This window comes from Bombus pyrosoma, linkage group LG10 (genome assembly GCF_014825855.1).
Source record: "Bombus pyrosoma isolate SC7728 linkage group LG10, ASM1482585v1, whole genome shotgun sequence".
Lineage (NCBI taxonomy): Eukaryota > Metazoa > Arthropoda > Insecta > Hymenoptera > Apidae > Bombus > Bombus pyrosoma.
In genome coordinates, this window is record NC_057779.1 from 11,810,946 (window position 1) to 11,834,123 (window position 23,178).

A 23,178-nucleotide genomic window follows, 5' to 3' on the forward strand; every position below is an offset into this window, starting at 1 on the left:
TAAAATAATTAAAAGCAGTGAGAGTGAAAGGTACCTTGTGAACAATTAATCATCGTAAAAGGAAGTGTATGTACAAAGACAGGTTATGGATCCATTTCGTAGAACATAGTATACGACTGTCAGCTGAAACGAATAGATAAACTAACCTCAATTGCTTGAGATATATATATATATGAAAGAAAATAATATTATTAAAAATCAATGATAATATTACAATTAAACTAAAAGAAGCAAGAGTAACGGTCAATAATTGATGCCTGACAACAATTATTGCAAGAGAACGAGACTTACGGTTGGCCAATGGAAAATTCTGAGACCATTCTACTCACAGGTACAAAAATACCGAAGGTAATAAATACTGAGGTAAACAATCGTAACCTAAAAAGGAGAAAAACGTTGTAAAGAAATTGATAATAGTAAAGAAGTTTGTTACTCACATCAAAGGGTATACGAAGAAGCCAACACAGTTATAAGGAGCTTACTACCAAATTTAAATAAATACTTACAGAGTACTGAAGCAGATATTACCGAAACGGTCAAAATGGCAACAGGAAACTGAAAAACCAAGGAAAATTTAGTGACATTATAATAAAATAACTCAATGTTAACGAAGCGGTTTTAGCAAATAAAAAAAGAATAGACTATTTTACTATGCGAATACTTACAAAATATAGCATTTTCTTTTTACATATACTTACAGTTCTAGGATAAGTAAAGGTAGCTATAATAAGCGTTGACAATGTAACGAAGAATAGATGATACCAACACGCGCCGTGTAACCATTCCAAGCGAGCAGCGTTGAAGAATAGAATTGTAGAAACTATAAACAATAATGACTCCTTACTAACAATGTATAGATTAGCTCCAAAATTATAGGTAAAACCGACAAGCACAAGGCAACGACAACTTCATAAGAAAGAAACAGAAATAGGCCGATAGTGTAGAAATAAGTTAAGATTTAATTAAGGTAAGTCAACCGAGTATTAACGACAGACGTAATTAAAATAAGAGATTGTTGTATTGCCCCAAGCTGTTATAGTATTATCATATTAAGTTTGGTATAAACAGATAAAGTTATGTTACGCAGAATTTAGAAATAGGTTAGAAATTAATTAAAGTAAGTTAATCGAGTATTAATGACAGACAGAATTAGAATAAAGGATTATTATATCGTACCAAGCTATTATGGTACTATTGTATTAAGTCTGGTGTAAAGAAATAAGGTTATGTTACGCAGTAGTCACGGGTGATAATACACTGCGCATATATTAAATTAAAATTAACTAAGCAAACACATTATAAATATAACCACTCGAAACGAAGCATTGAAACAGCACCAATAATAAATTATACATTTCAACAACAATGCTATTACATTAAAATAACACAGAGTATATATATGTATACACATCGCAACAAACACAAAAGGAATATTATTGCTATTAGAACTTTCAATTGCACTAGAATAGAATTAGGAACAAATAACAGATAAATAATTATCTTAGTACTAAATAAACTACACTACACTTGCTATTCACATTGAAGTGTAACACACTGTAAACATACACATTATAACGAACACAAAACCAATATTATTGTTGTTTCAAATTCCAACTGCACTAAAATAGAGAAAAAATAAGTATTTCCGTATTAAACAAAATTAAACGACACATCATCATATTCTTACTGGAAACATTCACAAGCGGCTAATTTGGATTGTCACAAACATAATGTAGCTTTTACGCATGCGCAATGAAATACACACAATAATAATATACACCGTAATTAACACCAAATAACGTTAACTTCAACTCAATTACACTCCATCTACTAAAATAAATTACAAGCAATCAACAGATAAATAATAAGTCTAACATTAATAAACTATATACTAGGGACATTTACAAACGGCTATTTTGGATTGTCACGAACATGAAGTAGCACGTACAATAATTATATAGACTATAATTAATACAAAATAATCTCAATTCGATTACACTTCATCTACTAAAATAAATTATAAATAATTAACAGATAAATAATAAATTCAATATTAATAAAAGTCACAACATGCTAGAGACATTTGCAAACGGCCATTTTGGATCAACACGTGCTGTAGGAACTTTTACATATTGCAAAATAAATTATATTTTCAATGAAGCTATGAATATTTAATAAAATGACAATAAAACAAATGGAAGATTTTAACAAGAAAATGAATAATAATTAATGCAAAATAATACAGCATTATTATATAATAATAAGGATATTAAAAATTAATAGAGATCAGCCATGAGAAATGAAAATAAATTAAATTCACGATTGATGAATTAATAAAGTATGGAAATTTTTTTTTGGTGGCGACAAGTTTTACAAACAAAACAGGGACACGATTAATCAAATTTCCTTCGGAAATTTGAACCCCGTACTCCGCACGTGCCGTAACGAAAACTACAATATGCAAATTATACGCTTATGCGAGCGGTGATTCGAGCACACAATAAACTAAAAAGAATATAATAATAAAATAAAATAAAATAAAAACACTAATAAAAGATTAACTAAATGTAGACACACGTAATACTACTACATAAGGGCGACTAGTACACTAACAAATAGGGATGTAAATACATATATAAGAAACGCGACGATACATTGAATAGAATCAATTAATAAATTAAAAGTATATTTGGACCATTAAATAATACTGATGAATGAACCGAACGAACTGCGAACCGATCAAAATAAAGAACGAATGTATGGGACGTAAGAGCAAGGTAAATAAAATGAAATAATAGAAATATGTACTTTAACGAAATAGTAAATATAGTAAAAACAACATAACCTGTACTAACTGCCGTGAACCGATTGAAGTAATCAAGAATAAACTATGATTTGATAACTCGATTAAGGATAAATTGTGATCTGAAGAACCAATTAATTAAAAACGACACGCAAACTAATTAATAAATCACGTCTTGATATTATACCGTAATAACATAATATACAATCAAAATAATCTATGATTTGACAATACAAATTACAATTTGAAATTCTATCAATCAAGAGCAACCCGCGATTTGAATAATTAATTAATAAACTATGATTGGATACTACACTAAAAATAATCTACAATTTGACAACTCAGACTATGATTCGAAATTCAATCAATCAAGAGCAACCCACGATTTGAACAAACTAATTAATAAACTATGATTGGATACTATACTAAAAATAACTTATGATTCCAAAATTCAAGCTATGATTCGAAATTCAATTAATCAAGAACAACTCACGACTTAAATAAATTAATAAACAAACTATAATTCAATACGTAACAGTATTACGATATAAAGTACAACGTTATATAGTATTACGTTATAACCTATAATGTTATATAGTATTATACTCCACATTTGCGTAACTCTATATGACGTTACACGTTATATTGTAATACTATATAACGTTATACGTTATAATGTAATACTATATAGTGTTATGCAATTACGTTATATAACGTAATACGATATACTGTACCACTATATAACGTAATTTGCTATAACGTAATACTGCATAACGTAATACGTTATATCGTAATGCTATATAACTTAATACCGTATATCGTAAAGCTATATAACGTAATACTATATAACGTAATATTATATAACGTAATACGTTTTAGCGTAATGCTGTATAACGTAATTCTATATAACGTTTTACTATATAAAGTAATAAGTTAAAACGTATTTCTATATAACGTAATACGTTACAACGTAATACTATATAACGCATCACGTTATGTCGTTATACTGTTACGTTCTATTTAGTTGCCGACGGGAAGGTAGCGTTAACTGACATTTAACGTAATTGACAATAAGCTCCAATTTCGGCTAACCTGCTATGTTCGGGAATACTTTTTTTTTTTTTTTTCGTGGAGGAAACCTTCATAGGCGCCCCGCGCCCTTCCGGGGAGAGGGCGCCGGGTAGTGCCGGATTCCTACCGGCTAAAACCTCCACGGTGGCCGTACATGGCGCTTGCCGGAAAGGGCCCTGGAACCGCTCATTAGCATGCCATCACGAGCCCCCTCCTCGCCGAGTTCACCGCGAGTTATGCGTATCTAACCAACTAACGGCCGCGCATCGCGCCACCACCGCCGGGCCGCCGTGCAAGATCTCCTGGTTCCCCAACCAGGCGATTTGGCGGCACCGCGACGCCGAAGCGGCCGGCGCCTAACACCCATCTGACGGCGAAGTGGTCCGAGCTCGTCTGGAAGTAGCGTGCCCACGCCCCCCACCCCGCCGCCGACCACTAATCATTTCGGGATGGCATTCTTTCTCCTCCTCCGCCACCTCCCTCCTCAGTATCGCCAGCTCCCAGAATATGGCGACGGCCTTCCAACTCCTCTCGTTCGCCAACAGCGCATCGAACACCGCCGGCGGGGAGGGGTCCATACCTATCTTAGCAACGAGGCTACGGCGAGGTAATGCCCTCTGACGCTTACACACATTCACATGTACATGTAAATGTATCATCTAGCCAACAATTGATAACTGTAATTGCATAACTGTAACTAGATTTGACTAGGAACATAGTAGACATAGGGCAAACCGGGTGATGTTCCCTGTATAAACAATCAAGAGCGGAGTATAACGCGCATCGAATTGTCTAGACAACCCCAATAGCAGCGGAGATGCGTCCAATTAAATATATTTGGTCTTGAAAATTCGAAAACAGTAAATGCATTGAATTTGCCAGGGAACAACGTTGACATAGCGCAAACCGGGTGATGTGCTCTGTATAAACCAAAAAAGCGGAGTATAACGCGCATCGAATTGTCTAGATAACCGCAACAGCAGCGGAGATACGTTCAATTAGATTTATTTGGTCTTGAGAATTGAGGACTGTAAATGCATTGGATTTGACAGGGAACAGCGTTGACATAGCGCAAACCGGCTGATGTGCTCTGTATTAAGTAGCAAATGCGGAGTACAACGCTCATCGAATTGTCTACGTACTCCCAATAGCAACGGAGGTATGTTCAACTGAATATTTGGCCTTGAAAATTGAAAAAACTGTAATTGTACGGGATTTGACAGGGAAAGAGTTGAGATAGTGCAAGCCGACTGAAGTACGCTGTATTTAGCAGCAAACGTGCAGTATAACGTGCGTAGAATTGTCGACATATCCCCAATAGCAGCGGAGATACGTTCAATTGAATATTTAACTTTGAAAATTGAAAACTGTAAATGCACTGGATTTGACAGGGAACAGAATTGACATAGCGCAAAAAGGATGATGTGCTATATATTAAGCAGTAGATGTGGAGTATAACGCGCAGTGAATTGTCGACATATCCTCAATAACAGCGGAGATACGTTCAATTGAATATTTAACCGTGAATATTGAAAACGATGATTGGATTAGATTTGGCATACACTATATAACGTAATTTGTTATAGCGTTGTATTATATGACGCATACCATATAACGTGATATATTATAAACAAAAGTCAAAAAGTCACAGCTAGATAACTAACTTTCTAATTCGACAGCACCGGTTCGTCAAACATATGGGAGGATTAGCGTCGAGTATAATTGAAAATGGAAGGACGTCGGGAGATCATAAAGCTTAAGCGAGCGTAAAAATGGCCGATGTGATAAATTCGTTGCTATCCGAGTACTACTTGCCGAATAGGAATCGAAACGCAATTACTATAGCACCGTAGATAGTAATTAACATCTGAATGATAATTTCGAAACAATTGAGAGATCAACGATACTTTAGAAATTCAAGTCACTTCGAATATGGCACTCCTGCTCGGGCAACCGAGGTGAACGGACGTATCTAGTCGGTCGTGTGCTCCGGTGAAGTGTTCGAAGAGAAACAAAGTTAATAGTGATAGAGAGGTGAAGTTTAAAAATGCAGCAGATACCAACAATAAAAATTACAACCAAAGGCGAAATGCACTATATAAGCAGGTCGGTAGACTCACCAAGCCTAAAACAACAACAACAAAGCAACAACAACCAAAACGATATGGTTATAGAAGAAACGGAAGAGCAGTGGAGACAGGATGGAGCGAAACCACGATAACGAAAGATATTACCAGGACGAAAACTGGAAACTAGCAAAGACAAACAAGAAACGTAAAACGACACCAGGCACAAGTGCCGCAGAAAATCTAGATACAGAAAATACAGCGATGTCTGCAAGAATTACCACTAAGAAATTCCTTCAGCTTGCTAACTGAAGCAATAGATGCTGACCCGATAAGCAAAGCTACAACTAATTCAAGCCACATTACAAAACCGCCACCAATATTTGTCGAGGCCCAAATAATAGACCCGCTTATTGAACTACTAAATAATATAGTCGGGAAAGATAATTATATAATAAAACGAACTAAACTAGATCAAGCAAAGATCCAAACTAACACGCCTGAAATCTATAGAAAGGTGACAAAAGCGTTAAAAGAAAAAAAAAATGCTGTGTACCACACGTATCAGCTCAAAACGGAAAGGAGCTACAAGATAGTTATAAGAGGCTTGCACCCTAAAAGTAACATAAAAAAAAATTAACCGACGAACTAGCAAAAATTGGTCATCAAACAAGATCAATAAACAACATAACTAGATATGACACGAAGCAACCATTACCACTTTTCTTAATTGAACTGCAACCCAGAAACAATAATAAAGAAATATATGAAATCAAAAAAAATATTAAACACAATAGTAACAGTGGAACTACCACGCTACAAAAATGCCAACAATATGACCACACAAAAAATTATTGCAACAGAATCCCAGCATGCGTTAAATGTGAAAAAAAAGCCACTTAACAAAACACTGCCCATACTTAGGAAAAATTGAAGAAATTAGATGCTACAACTGTAACGGAAAACACCCAGCCAGCTATAAAGGATGTGAAATCAGGAAACAATTACAGCGTAAACTGTTTCCACCACTTCGCAATAGATCAATCAATAACCACAAATCACAACAAAATATAACAGATAGTGATACAACATTGATAGCAAACATCAATCCCCAAAATGTACATCACGCTACGAACAATAACCACAACAACTCCAACACCTTTGATACGCGAAGCTACGCGCAAGTAACCAACCAATCAGCGCACATAGACAACCAAAATCAGAGCAATAGTAACAATGACGCTACAGAAATCAAGGAACTGCTCAAGCAACCCATCGATAACACCGAAATGCTAACTAAAATGATAAGCGAGCAAAATGCAGTTCTCAGGCAACAAACACAACAGATCACGGTCATGCTCCAATTACTTACAAACATGTTAAGCAAAAAATAAAAACGGACACGCTAAAAATAGCTGCCTGGAACTCAAACGGCCTACATCATAGGGCCCTAGAAACTAAAACATTCCTGTACAACAACAATATCGACATACTACTTGTTTCAGAAACACACTTCACTACAAAAAGCTACATGAAAATACTACACTATATATGATACCAAACACCCCCCAGGAAAAGCACACGGAAGGACCGCAGTGATAATAAGAAACGACATAAAACACTACTTACACAGCCAAGTCAGTAAGGAATATATCCAAGCAACCACCGTTACAGTACAAACTAGCAGCAGTCATTTTCAGTTGTCAGCAGTATATGTACCGCCGGGACACAAAATTACAACACAAATGTGGGAAGAGTACTTTCAACATTTAGGTGACAAGTTTATTTCAACGGGAGACTATAACTCAAAGCACACACTATGGGGATCAAGAATTACTTCACCTCGAGGTAGAACCCTGGAAAAACACATTAGAAACAATAACCTCAATATATTATCCACAGGAAGACCGACATACTGGCCGACAGACCTGAGCAAAATACCTGACCTACTCGATTTTGCAGTTACAAAGAGACTAAACGTAAATAAACTAAAAATAGCACCCAGTCTAGAGCTTAGTTTCGATCATACACCCATAATAATTACATACAGAAACAAACCAATAATTTATAACAATCCAGATATACTATGAAATAAAACCACCAAATGGCAATCATTTAAAGAAATAATCGAGAGTAAGATCAACTGCAACATCCCATTAAAAACACCCGAACACATTGAACAGGCAGTAACAACATTTACAGAAACTATTCAAGAAGCAGCATGGGCAACCACCATACCTGAAGCAACCAAAAGACAAACAAAAATAATTCCTCCAGACATCCTTGAAAAAATCAGAGAAAAAAGAAAAGCGAAAGCAAAATGGCAAAAACATAGATCACGAGAAAACAAAAAAAAACACCTAAACAAACTTGCAAAGGAAACAAAAAGCAAAATAAAAGAGCACAATAATAACGAATTCACAAAGTTCATAGAGACACTCTCTGCACACGAGAGCTCCAACTACTCCCTATGGAAAGCCACGAAAAAAATAAAGAAGCCAATAAAACTAGCCCCAGCAATCAGAAAAGCAGATAACACATGGGCAAGAAGCAACGAAGAGCAAGCTGAAGAATTTTCCTAGCACCTATGCAACACATTTACACCACATAATATCGACAATAGCAGCTTCAATTGTCATACGGACGAAGATGCGCCAACCACTAGTACCTCAACTGACAAGCAATACACCATACCTAAAACAACAGCACAAGAAATTAGAAACATAATTGAAAAAGCAAAAAACAATAAAGCACCTGGAATCGACCTGATCAATGGTAAAATCTTGAAAAACCTTCCTCCAAAAGCGATACGACTAATGACAATAATATACAATGCAATACTAAGAATCCAATACTATCCTAAACTATGGAAACTAACACAGATCATAATGCTACCTGAACCAGGCAAAGACCCACACCAAGCAGCATCTTACAGACCAATATCGCTACTTCCTGTGTTTTCAAAAATCCCAGAAAAAATAATATACGTCCGTCTAAAACCAATAATAGAGAAGGAAAAATTAATACCAGATCACCAATTTGGATTCAGAAACAAACACTCCACGATAGAGCAAATGCACAGGCTCATCAATGAAATAATACTAGCATTAGAAAACAAACAATACCGTACAGCCCTCTTTATGGACATCGAGAAAGCGTTTGACAAAATAAACCACGAAAGCCTGCTACAAACAATCAGAAAACAATTCCCGGAGCAAATATACCAATTAATAAAATCCTACTTAAGCAGCAGAACCTTCGTAATAAAAATCAAGGACACATACTCTGAAGTTAAAGACATCAAGGCAGGGGTTCCGCAAGGAAGCGTCCTAGGACCGATACTATACACATTATACACGGCCAACATACCAACAACTACCAATAGCAAAATACTGACATTCGCGGACGATACAGCTGTACTAGTCAGACACACTAACCCAGAAACAGCAGTCACATTACTACAAGAACACATCACAAAAATAGAAAAGTGGCTGCAAGTTAAACAAATCAAAGCAAATCCCAACAAATGCAATCATATTACATTCACATTGCGAAAACAGATGCCACCAAACATCCTACTGAACGGCACGCACATAACACAAACAAGACAAGTCAAATACCTAGGACTCCACATAGATACGCAACTCACATGGAAACAGCATATTAAATCAATAATAGAGAAAATACAGACAACAAGGGGACAAATGCATTGGCTAACAAGTCGAAAATCCAAACTAAGCATAGAAAATAAACTAAAAATATACAAAAGAATTATTGAACTAAGGAAAGAGCAAGCCGGGGGCATAGCGATAGGAGGAAGAAAGGTATGGTCACTGACGTACGCAGATGATATTGTGTTGATGGCGGATAGAGAAGAGGAGCTAAAAGAGATGCTAAGGAAATTCAAAAAATTTCTAAAAAAAGCAGAATTGGAGCTAAGCACAGAAAAGACAAAAATAGTAGTATTTGAAAAAAGAAGGAACAAAAGGAGACAAAGAAGATGGAATTGGGGAGAGCAAGAACTAGAAGAAGTGGAGGAGATAAGATACCTAGGGTACATACTACAGAAAAACGGCAGCGATGAGAAGCACATACAAGACAGGAAAAGGAGAGCGATGATAGCAATGAAGAAAACATGGAGCGTGGGAGAAAGAATATTCAAACAGTACTACGAGAGGAGAATGAAGATGTTTGAAGCATTGGTAGAGAGCGTGGCGCTGTTTGGAGCAGAGGTATGGGGTTGGAACATGGAAGAAACGCTGGATAGGATAAAAAGAGGATACGTAAAATGGATCTTAGTCTCCAATCGCTAGTCACAGAATATGACGTGGGACCTGCCACGCCGGACAAAATTCTAACGTGTGCTGAGCAGTGTCCTTGCCCTCTCCGCAGTGGTGACATGTGTTCGTCACCTCTCTTCCGATTTTCTGCAGGTATTTCCCGAATACTCCATGTCCTGCGAGCACCTGCGTCATCCGGAAGGACAGTGGAAGCCCTCCGCAGTCTCTCCAAGCCTCCCAATTTAGCAGGATCGATCTAACGGTCCGGTGGCCACGGACCTGGTCTTCGGCGAGTAGGTTGGAGCGCCACCGCTCCCATACCTCTCGTTTAGCTTCTCTCCGAACGTCACGGGCCGCCTGCCCGCGGGGGGAGAATCCCTTCCTGAGCTCAAGCTCCCAAAGCAAGAAACCTGCAACAAACTTATTTACTGGATTAGTACCTTGAAAGAATTTAACGCTGAAAACAAAACATATTATATATAAAAAGGAAATCAAATTATCAAAGCATTATTTTAGCTTTACAGCAATTTAAATTTGAATTTTGAATTTGAATTTTGAAACCCAAGTTTGTATTTAAATTTGTATCAAATATAGAAAATTTGTTACGAATACCAAGATGAAGGATGTGATTAAAGTCATATGCATAACTTCTTTTCTTTTAAGGACCAACAATCTTAATGAAAGATAAAAATATAAATTTTATTATCAATAAAATGATAAATCCAAGTGCATCTACTAAGATTTTATAGAAAATGAACTATATCGTAAATGAATTTTGATATATGCATAGCAAATTCGAACATTTATAAAATTACTTGAATGTTAAAAAAATTGTATACAATAAAATCAAGAGAACTGTTAAAGAAGAATCAATTCAAGTAACGAACAATCACTGGTTTCAAAAGTTTTAAAAACATTCATCTTTTTACTATATTTCAAATAAGTTAATATTATGCAGAATCTTATCAATTAGATTATTTATTTCACATGTTTGGATTCCCTAAAAAAAATTTTCAAATTACATATATGTACATGTTACGACCGTTCGCGGAGAGACGTGATCGCGAGGAAAACGCGTCAGCGAGAGCCGTAAATTCTCGCTACGATTCTAATAATCGACGCCGCGAATTAGTCGTTCCCCTGTTTCGATTAAGATAACAGAAGTGGTTCAAATGAGTTTAACACTGAATTAACGGGGTTAATATAAACTTGTATATTTAACAATATTTAATATTATAATGAGCACAAATGATTTAACGATGAATACAATTAGTTTGTTACAATAAGTCGACCCGACTTTATGATATTTTTCGATGTATTTGTTAGACTAAGCGACTTTAATTTTATTCGTCAGAACCTCTCGATGCATTCCGTTTGAATCCCCAAATGATACTGATAGCCCTTTGATCTTTTTCTTTGTCTTCTCTTGGAGACGACCCCCCCCCCTCTACGCTCGGGTCACGCCACCGTTCGGGCCTATGATCACGTATGCCACCTTCTTTGTGTAGATGAAATAACGGACCGAGGGCGAATCGACGTTTCTAGATTTCGCTGCTTGATAACAACTATGCGCTCGTCGCTACATTGTATATATTTCGCCGGTCCTATAAGACGATCCGTTTGCGAGATTATAGTACCACGAGCGACGGTTAGGGACACGGCCTATGGTAACAGTACATATATTTGAAATATTTCATTAAAAGAATACTTTTATTTTTCTTGAAATATAATACACCAAAAACTATTTAATAAAATCATTCATTAATTTGTTTCACGCTACTAACAATAACAAATAAATATATCATTTAGCAGTACTTTCTGTAACAAACGCTCTGGTACTTTAAGGGAGCTGAAAAAGAAATCAGTCCGATTGCCAGAAAGGCCATTTACTCGACATAACCCCGAATAACAAACCGTGAATGAGATATCTTTGTATTTCGCAACACTAATTTTATTTACCAAATTCAATTATAAAATAGAGAACTCACAAAGAAAATCGCAATGTCTGTTTTGTCATATTTGCAACACTATTTTATCATTAAAAAAAAAAAAATAAATAAATAAAATAAAATACTCGGAAGCAAACACAATAGTATGATAGTTTGATGAATTAGAATTATTTACACAACACTAATAAATATTAATCTATTCATTCGTGTTTAAATATACGCAGCACTAGTGTCAAAGAGATCCAGTGCAATGGTTGGCGATGAACGATCACATCTGTGATCAAGGTGCAGGAACACACTTCCACAACTTCCATGGAAAAATTTGGGGCATTTTTTTTAGCGCAACACTACTTCTAAACGCGATCACAAATTAACGCAACGCTATCAAAGTAATAATAACAATTGGGAAAATAACGAAACACTAGTTCGCAAAACTATAGGGTTAACTGAAGTATAAAAGCTAATTTTCTATCTGGGAGTTCGTAACACTAAAGTAAATATAATTCTAGTGTAAAGGACTCGTAACTAGCAACTCTAATTCAAAACGCAACATTTGAACTAGCAACTCTAACTCAAAACGCGTAATTTGAAACTCGCAACTCTTATTCCAACCGTAATTAATTAGCCGCAACACTAATAGAAAACCGCGATTGCCCCGTATTATGATGAAGCAATATGCGTCGGTTGAAAAAGAAATTACAAACTCTAAAGCGAGCATAGTGACAAAGTAGTAACAAGAATGACTTTCCATGCTCTGTATGATCCAGAGGATAGAGAACCATTAATAGTTGCCCTCTTGAATGGCAGTTTGCCGGGCCTCTTCGGCTCATAGCCTCTTCTTTCTTCGGGCGTGATGCCCGCTGAAGCTTAAATCTAGGCTCGAGACTTTCTAATCGCAAACCAAAAAGTAACTTATAAAGGTAAAATAAAAAGATAAATCGCGAATGCTATTCCCAGAGAACATGAACGATCAACGATCATAGCGACCGCTGTCCGTTCGCATGTGCGTGCTCGAGCAATAAACGTTCGTTTCGGAACCCTCTCCGTACTCGCGACCACGACCGCGATATTCGAAAAACCGATAGGCAAAGCTCAAGACAAATGGTATGCTCCATTCGTGATGCCTGCTTCACCGTCAATTTTTCAAATCAAATATCCTGAAACAGGTTGGACTTGCGAGAATGCGCCTACCCGACGAGAGACTGTGCCAACCTGCTCGGCCCTACCTACTTATAGTTAGCATTCATACCAGAAAATATGCTACCTATCCTACCTGGAAACCTATATTTAAAATTTAAAAAATGGCAAAACAAGCACACCAACACATTCACTCCACGGTTCTCACGCATAACCCGGGCGCAAAGGCCTACACTAGAGGGACGTCCCGGGACGCCTCCGACACCCGAGTTTGACATACAACTTTCACACTCTGAAGTATGTACCATTTTCCTGAAATCGACTGACGATGGCTAGCGACCATTGTATGTATATCATGTAAAGAAATAATTTGACTAGAATAGATCGTCGTATTTTAATCAATGTAATTATCATTGAGATTAGTAATATTACTATTTATAAACTACTTATTAACTCCATTTATTAACACTGTTATTTTCAATGGTAATTGGATTCATATTTCCGAATCCATAACTATTTCGAGATTATAATAAATAGCAAAAGCGACGCAATTCCACAGCCTAACCACATACACACATAGTGGAAAATACGTCGTGCACGATACGCTAACGCAACATCAGTCGCTGAAAAAATTGTTAAACTTATAGGCTACTCGTCATGCTCATTGCCTTCCTCCCACCCAAGAAGCACCTGGGCACGTGAGTGAGATTCTGACAATGAACATGGAAGGGGTTAAACCTGAAAATCCTGTGCTAAAAATATGATTAGTCCATCTATTAGATTTTGTATCTAACGGGCTAATATTTTTTGATTTTGCAATCTAATTTCATTTCAAATTTTAACAATTCTATACTTTATTTTACTTTATTATTTTTATGAACAATTAAACTATTAAACTGAATGAAGAAATTTAATTAATGAAGAATATACATATTTATTAAACATAAACTAAGATTCAATGCAAGTAATATTTATATCAATGAACAACAATGGACTCTAAATGAACTCTATTACTCGAAATATCCTCAGGCGATATCTTTATCAAAACACATCTTTGAAAACACAAAGAAACGTTCAAAATTTGTTTTGATTCTGAAACCAGCCTGTCGCGAAGTGTTTTCTTGCACGTGAAATTTGATAATATTTATCATAACGGACAGACAAAGTTAGACTTTCACATATACTTTCATATTCCATATCCCGAAGTTTACTGAAATTATACTATTAAGTATACCGTGTATACTCAAATAAAGATAAAACTGCTCTATACCATCGTAATCATAATTGAATTTCCATATTAACGAAGTCTAAGGATATCAGACTTCTTCACTACAAAAAACGAAGTCATTTCGTCGTTTATTTTAATACTCATACATATGCTCACATGAATACTTGGTCTTTATAAATATATAGTAATATTGAATATAATTTGATTTTATAAATAATTATAATTAATATATTGTGTAATTTTCAATCATATGCATATATATACTAATTATATCTAATAATATAATATATAATTATATTATCATCAACATTTAAGAACGCGATGCGCAAGAAAACCTATCCTAAGCTAATAAATAAAATGTAGACAAAAATGTTACTACTCACAGGTATAATAAATACCCGCGGTCACTATGCTCGTCAAAAATTTCTACGTATACAACCAATCACCCGTGTCGATTCGGACCCTTCATCCTTAGACATGATTGAGTGACCGGAGGAACAAAAACGCATGCGACTCACGATTAGATGTAAAGAGTGTTGTCCTCGATATTGTTCTGATCCAAGAGATTCGTCATCAAGTCGTCATCAAATTGGAATCGTCGAATTCGATGGAAGAAAACTGTAACTGTGTGTTAATTACTTTAAAAGTTTGAAACAATAAAATACTAATTTCTATTAAATAAAAATTTTTAATAATAATATTCAATTTAAGAATGAAAAACTTACAAGTTGTCAAATTTTCAATCAAATTTTATTTTTTAAATTATCTGATTAATATTTAATTTAATTATTAAATGAAATATAAGGAATTGAAATGATAAGGAAGGAAATGAAATATAATAAATAAATATAAAAAATACATAGTTACTTACAATTTTGGCTTTTGAAACACCACTAGGTCCTTTCCAGAGAACAAGAAGAAGGGGAAGAAGTGACATACCTTTAACAAAATATGAATCATAATTTGTTTTGAGAAATGTGATGGTTGATCAAAAAATTTAACATAATAAAATATGAAACTCTATGAGGACTTAAAACGAAATTAAAAAGAAAAAGAAATTAAAATTATAATAAACTCTAATTAGAATTGAAATTGGAATTCTAATATAAAAATTTAAAACCAGATATTAGTTTTTAATTAATAATAATTACAGCGAAATACAAGGAATAAAGTTAATAAAATACAGTGTGAAGATTCTTACATGCTTAAATTTAAAACACCGCTACATCCTTCCCAAAGAAGAAGAAAAAAATGCAAGTTATGAAAAACCTGTAACAAAACATATTAAATATTATAATCTGTTCTTGAAAACGTACTTGTGATTGTTAGAAAACTTAAAACAATGAAATTTTAATAATAAAAAGAATAGAAATTCTAATAAAGTTTAATTACTACATAAAAAGTGGAACTTTAACATAATAATGACTTAGAAACTGAGACTCTAACATTTTTATGATTCTCAAACATTTTTACTGTGTATTTCAAGAGCAAAATTTTAAGATTTTAGTTTGATAAATAAATTAAAATAAAATGTACGACGTACTTACATTCTTGAGTTCCAGGAAAGGCTTTTATCCTCTTGCGAGACCTGCGACTTTACTACCGAAAACGAATGTTTAACAAAAAGAAAAAAAGAATAATAGACTAACGCGTCCGTTATGTCAACTGATAACAAAACACACTGACTCTAATTTCGCGTCTGATTATTATAATTACATTTAGTGAAAATTATTATGCTCTAAATCAATATTAATGTGATTTAACGCAGCAAACACTGATTCTACCGACCGCATTGCGCGCGGACACAAAAATATTCTAAAAGAAAAACTTTATTAGAGGTAGGGGACAGGAAAAGGAAATTTTTTCTTTTTTTGTCGAGTGTTTGTTTAGGAAAATACTGCTTTCCTAGAACTACGAATTAATTATTATTTATTTACCAAAGGTAGAATCATATATCATATCAAGAGCACGAAAATATACATATAAATATTATACCAAGAATGTGAAACAAAATATATCATTAGTATATTTAAAATATTTTCAAAGTACTTTTTATTATTGTCAAATATATATATGAATATTTCATAATACGATTGATTTGTAAAAATTATCGGTCAAACTGAATGTCCGCCATTACAATTTCAAATATTTTATGCATTACGTGACTTCGTTCTAATGCAACATGGCGCACTTTTTCTGACCGTTAAACAAAGCTGCACAATACGAAAAAAACTCGATATGCAGAAACTGTTCAAACTTGTCTGTGATAACGTACTTTCTCGAATGTAATAAAAGTTATTGAGGAAGACGAAATTAATAGTCAATATTATATTACAAACAATTTACGAATAATGAAGCAAAATGAAAAAGTTATTTGAATTTCTTACTCAAATGAAACAGAATCGAGAGAATCTATGTTAAATTTATGTTAAACAATCTATTCAATTTCTTCGGAAATATAATTTAATATATTCGAAAGAAAAAAATAATTTTTTTATCTCGCATTTTTCATCTTGGTATTCTTAATAAACCGTGAATTTAGAATTTGTTATATTAGATATTAATTAATATCACGAAATATTTATAAGAAATGGAGTTGATTTAATAGTGAATAAATATTACCCCTTTTCGACGAAAAGTTATCAAATTTATCGTTAATCACCATGGCGTCCTTTTGACTTTCACCCCGTCCTTTCGAATTTCGTAGCATCCCTCTAATACATCAAAACTTCCCCGAAATCAAATAATAGTAATCTGCACAAAAAAAGCAAAATGAAAAAGTTATTTGAATTTCTTACTCAAATGAAACAGAATCGAGAGAATCTATGTTAAATTTATGTTAAACAATCTATTCAATTTCTTCGGAAATATAATTTAATATATTCGAAAGAAAAAAATAATTTTTTTATCTTGCATTTTTCATCTTGGTGTTCTTAATAAACCGTGAATTTAGAATTTGTTATATCAGATATTAATTACGTTAATATCACGAAATATTTATAAGAAATGGAGTTAAAATAATAGTGCATAAATATTACCACATTTCGACGAAAAGTTATCAAATTTATCATTAATCACCATGGCGTCCTTTTGACTTTCATCCCGTCCTTTCAAATTTTACAGCATCCCTCCAATACATTAAAGCTTCCCTCGAAATCAAATAATCTGCACAAAAAAAGAGCGAAATATTAAAACAAATGTATAAAAAGAATAAATTATTTGAAAATGAAACAATGATCTTGGTCAAATTGTGTTTCGAGAACTCATTGTACGAACTACTGGAAAATGGGACAACCAAAAAGACAGTCGGAGAAACAAAGGTAATTAAATAATAGATTACAACGAAGTATTGAAGAAAAACGTACAAATAAATGAAAGTAACAATAGAGTGAGTTGGAACGGTAGAAAAATGTCTATCAAAGTGCCAAAGCCACTTGTCGCGAAATGACACGTATAGATATCCGTCTAATTCCTCTGATTGTCCACGCTAAACTGACACCTCGCATCGCGATTTACCAGACGAGTTTGGGTCGGGGAAGAGTAAGGGGCTAAAGTTGTCGGCTATCCGTGCATATACGAATAGGATTCGTCAAATTCCTGGAACACTTCCACTCAAGAATATGTTTTCAGTAATAGACATATTATGTTTCAAAACAAAGAACAATACGTTAGGCTGAACAGTGAGATGAACGTAAAAGGTATAGAGAGTAAACACAAATGATTTAATATCATTTTGACGAATAAAAAAGAATCTGAAACGAAGATATTTGCGTTTATACGTTGTCACTTGATTAAACAAAATTGATTAATAGATAAAAAGTTGGAAAGATATAATTTTTTCAAACATAACGTATAATAGAATATTATAAAATATTAATGGCAATGGCCTTAGGCGATCCCATTATCAAAGCACGGCATTGAAAATGTAAAACTAAGTCTAATTATAAAATATTAAATTATAAGAACGTTACATAGCAAACACTGTCTCTAAGACGACATTGCACCCGGTCACAAAAAATTTCCGAAAGTAAAACTGCATTAACAGAGAAGGATGGGGGAAGTGAGCGTCTTTTTCCAGAAAGTACTGCTGTTTCCAATTAATTTAGTCATCAATAAAAAATATTCTATTACGAAAATAAAATATATTTGAAATATTATTTGTGCTTTGTACGATATTTCCTGATATTGACAAGTATTTATAAACGTTATAAATGTAATACAATCTATCTGAAAAAATTATACTACGGATGTTCGTTTCTTACTTATAAACTACATTTTTTTTTATAAATATTCGAAAACGCTTGTGACAGACTAAAATTCTATACGTAAACATATCCGAGGATAGAGCGATAACAGTGTAAAAGAGCCGTGATCGTTAATGAATCGAAACGTGTCTGCACGTGTCTGATATTGTAGAGCTCTCGTGAAAACAAAAAATTATTGACAAAGATTTAATGACGCTGCGATATTCTCGTCGAGAATTTACAATTCATATAATATATGAGATATTTCAATTTTTATTTGAATTTCAATTGAGAATGTATTAATTATTTTATCGAATTGTTCAAAACTCTATTTTGTACTACAGCTTGAGGAAAAAAATTATTTAAAATAAAAAAACGTTGAAGATATTTGAACTCTCTCTAAAAGTAAAGATTTTTTATTTAATTACGTCTAGTTTCACCTTGGTAATATTAAATATTGTATGTCTATGTGTATATTTATACAATTGTATATATATATAGTATATATGATTGTCATATCATATATACAAAATAATCAAATAATAATAATAATAATCAAATAATCAAATATACAAATCAAATAATATATACAAAATATCATATGTACAAAATAAAATCAAAGATTTAAATAAACTTATATCGAACTTATGTTTCAAAAGTTTATGATACAAGCTACCGGTAATGAAAACGATCAAAGTCTACCAATGGAGGAAAACAGAAAAAAGTCTCGCTCTTCGACCGTAGAATGGTGGTATCCTGCTAAACGTGAGCCTAGCTGATTTTTGATTGGTTGAGGCGGCGAGGCTTCGTTTCTATGCAATGCGCGCGAGAAATTGAAATACCAAACGCCGTAAAAAGTTTCTTACATTTTACGAACTGATGAGCTGAACATTTTCAAACCAGATAACTATAAGAATTTGAACACAAAGGTGCACACGTATATATGCGTATACCAACAAACAAGATTTCTTTAAGAAAATCTAGTATTTGAACAAATATTTTCCGAATGAACATATTGTTCAATATGATTTTAAAATGCGAATTTTAAGTAATATGTGAAGACAGATAATTACAGAATTACAAATTGCTGTTACAAGCGAAATATAAAAAATTGTATGCTTATTCGTACTATGTAACAGTGCATATACGTAATCTTTCTACTTAATATTCTATTAATAGTGATATAAAACAAAATTAAAATATAGTCCATTAAATCTAATATATCCACCATGAAATAAGATTATGGTCATATAGATAATTTCTAAAATTTTCTGACAAAGAGAGGTTATTGTATGATGCATTAAATCCATATATTAAGATCAATCTTTGGAAAACGAAGGTAATGTAACCTAAGAACTATACACTAAATTTGAAACATATGCGATGTATTGAAAGTTTCAAAAGTTTCTTTCAAGTTTCAGATATTTAATTTAAATTAGCGATATATTAGTAAAATATGAAATGAAATATATGTATTTACATTATAATTTTTAAATATATTCGTATTTTTAAGCATCATTAAGTAAATTTCTAAATAACTAAGAATATACTGCTTCTTATCAAATAGTTACGAATTGTTTTTATTAGCGAGAAGCTATTAAGTGATGGTTGACAAGTTGTATCGATATACCACAAGTTGACGAAGTATACCAATAATAATTTAACAAAGCGAATTCTTCACCGCGATCTTCGAGAGAAATTCCTTGGAATTGGAATTGTTGTAACGAACGCAGCTGCATTTATAACATGCGACATAAATACACTCTTTTATATACTAAGCTATTTAATTAATTCTAAGTATGTAAGAAACTTAAAAAGCTTTTAAAATCATATATTTATCATTGTACTATTGATTTTCTTACCATTTCGAAATGTACAATTTTGAGAATAATTACTATATCTTCGTTCTTAAATAATGGAGCAACTAGCGAAAAAAAATGAAGAAAAGGCGAAGAAACGATGCAGAATATTCATGTTGTGCACGTGATTCATCTACATGTTTCAGTTTTGTTGCATATTTCACAATCGAACATTTTCTTTTCTCTTCTATTGTACTCTTGTATTTTGTGACGTGACTGTTTCTCGTGGGAGATAAGAACAAGACGAAATGTGGTCTCTAGCATTTCGCAAACAAAAAAGGACGAAACTGTTCGCCTTTCTTCTGTTTTCTTCTTTCTAAATAGAGGTGAAAGTAAAAAAGACGTATATCTACAGAATTTATTCTATTTCCATTACACATTCTGTCGATTGATTATTTTCATCTGAATCAATTGACTTACTTAATAAATTCTTCTTGTTTACAGGCATAGCTAATAGAGATTTGGATAGTCTAACATGGTTTATTCTCATTCTTTTTCTTAGCTCTAATACTTTGTTTAAATCTTTCTCAGCAAACCTTATAAATTTAAAATTATTCACACACTGTAATTCATTATTCCAATTCATTAACATTTCGCACTGAGCTGCATTTAAAATATCAGGAATTTCTGAAAAATAAAGGAGGATTTGTATATCAGCATATATTGAAAATAAATTTGGCTGTAATTCTTTACCTATTCCACATGTATGATATTCTCCTAGTTCTCTCTACTTGGTTATTCTAATTATACGTTCCCTGCTGGCATGCTGTCTACTCCTGTTGCTACATATAGAACTTTTAGTAGTAATTTGTTCCATTTCTTCATCATTTCTTGCTACGTACCTTTGGATCAAACATAGAACTATAACTAATCACATCTATAATATACAATCTTTGTATCATCATGTACATACATCCTTGTTTTACCTCCGTTTATAACAAACTTGCAGTTAACTCTGGAGTATAGGGACACATACCTGGAATCATATTGTTTCTGATCCACGATATTTTCTCTCCTATTGAATTCTGTTTTATCAAGCGGGACATTTTTGCTTTCTGCCTATTTGATATTCTGAAACAAAACACATTGTCCATTTCCATCTTTAGGACACAAAAGTATTATATAATCATATAAAATAAATGAAATGTACATAACAAAATCACATATTTTAGTAGTAATTCTATTTACTTTTTGGCTTTTTTCGTAATAGCGATAGACTTTCTGCTATTTGGATGTATCATTTTCTTTGGCTTCAGGAACTCTTTTCTCATTACAGTGGCCTATAAAAAACAACACAATCAACTTTCTAAGATAATCTATTTTGTATACGTATAAATTAGTAAAAATATTACCATGGCTATGAATTATTGGGTTGGCAACTAAGTGATTGCGGATTTTGTTATTAGGTGGTAATGACAATTTCGATTATCCTAACCTTCAAAACTCGAACTCAGGCTGTGCTTTTAACCAATGTATAATCATGCGCAGGCGAGTTGTCGGCAGCAACGACGGTGACGTCTATCGAGAGTAAAAGTAATATCGAAGTATACCTTACCATGAGATTTCCAGGTCAACAAACTTCAAAATTTGTCTCTTCTGTTTTAAGATCTTCTTAGCTATTTTTTTTTAAATTTTATAATGGTAACCTATTTTAAAATGTGTAATCTTTGATAAATGTATATTAGTAGAATTTCATATGAAAAAAGTTTTTGGGAATCTGTATCGTATTCAGCGACCAGAAAACGGAGGCTTGACGGAAGTCGACAACAATCGAGATAAAGTCTTTATTGTAATATTGCTTTTATTGATTTTAACGTCAGATGGAACTGGTTTCGGCAGAAAACGATCTGCCAAATGTCAAAGACGCAACGAGCAGACTTTAAGTAAACACGAGCAGAATTCAACATCCGATTATTATTATTACTGTGATCCAACAGAGTTTGGAGTAATACAAAAGATTCCGCATTTGCGTTCTTGTTCACCATGCGACATGATAGAAATCGATTCCTCTTCTTTTCACCGGTCTCGATTATCCTATTCCTCTTTATTCGCATATTTTTTAAACACGAATATAGATTTTTTACGATTATTTATTTCGTTGATGACATCATTTAACGAATTCTTTGAGAACTTCGCAAGGGAATCCAGACATAAATGATATTTAAAATGTTTATAGCAGCTCTGAAATAAAGAAAAGCGATATGAATTTGAAATGATAGATCATTTCAATGACTTTATTATTTCCATTTTAGACATAACACAGGGCAACTTTATAATTTTTAAATCTCTTTGATTTTATATGATCTAAAAAATCTATTTGATTTTATATAGCTTTCTATATATCTTTTTTTATATATCTTTATTTTTCTTTTTGGATATCTGCATGTTGCCTTAATTGCTATCTTTTTTTACCGCGAGGAGGGGAGAAAGCTATTACGCATACCCAGTAATCCGTTTTTTTTTTTTTTTTTTTTTTTTTTTTTTTTTTTTTTTTTTTTTTTTTTTTTTTTTTTTTTTTTTTTTTTTTTTTTTTTTTTTTTT

At 33.2% G+C, this 23,178-nt stretch overlaps 2 long non-coding RNA genes and 1 pseudogene across 4 annotated transcripts; 1 reads left to right on the forward strand and 2 right to left on the reverse strand.

The window, feature by feature from the left end:
- The first annotated feature begins 2,247 nt into the window (after positions 1 to 2,247).
- On the forward strand, positions 2,248 to 8,434 carry LOC122571616. Of its 3 annotated transcripts, none has more exons than XR_006318127.1 (3): positions 2,248 to 2,777; positions 4,757 to 5,446; positions 5,554 to 8,434. It is a non-coding gene; the product is annotated as an uncharacterized LOC122571616 (long non-coding RNA). The 3 variants fall into 3 exon arrangements; XR_006318126.1 differs by having other exon boundaries at positions 4,757 to 5,033; positions 5,098 to 8,434; XR_006318125.1 differs by having other exon boundaries at positions 4,757 to 8,434.
- Positions 8,435 to 14,838: 6,404 nt separating this feature from the next.
- Positions 14,839 to 16,277, reverse strand: LOC122572087. Its single transcript, XR_006318371.1, has 4 exons — positions 16,082 to 16,277; positions 15,736 to 15,803; positions 15,406 to 15,473; positions 14,839 to 15,152 (listed from the first exon to the last, which is right to left on the reverse strand). It is a non-coding gene; the product is annotated as an uncharacterized LOC122572087 (long non-coding RNA).
- Positions 16,278 to 20,981: 4,704 nt separating this feature from the next.
- LOC122572086 lies at positions 20,982 to 22,396 on the reverse strand (annotated as a pseudogene).
- Positions 22,397 to 23,178: the final 782 nt, after the last annotated feature.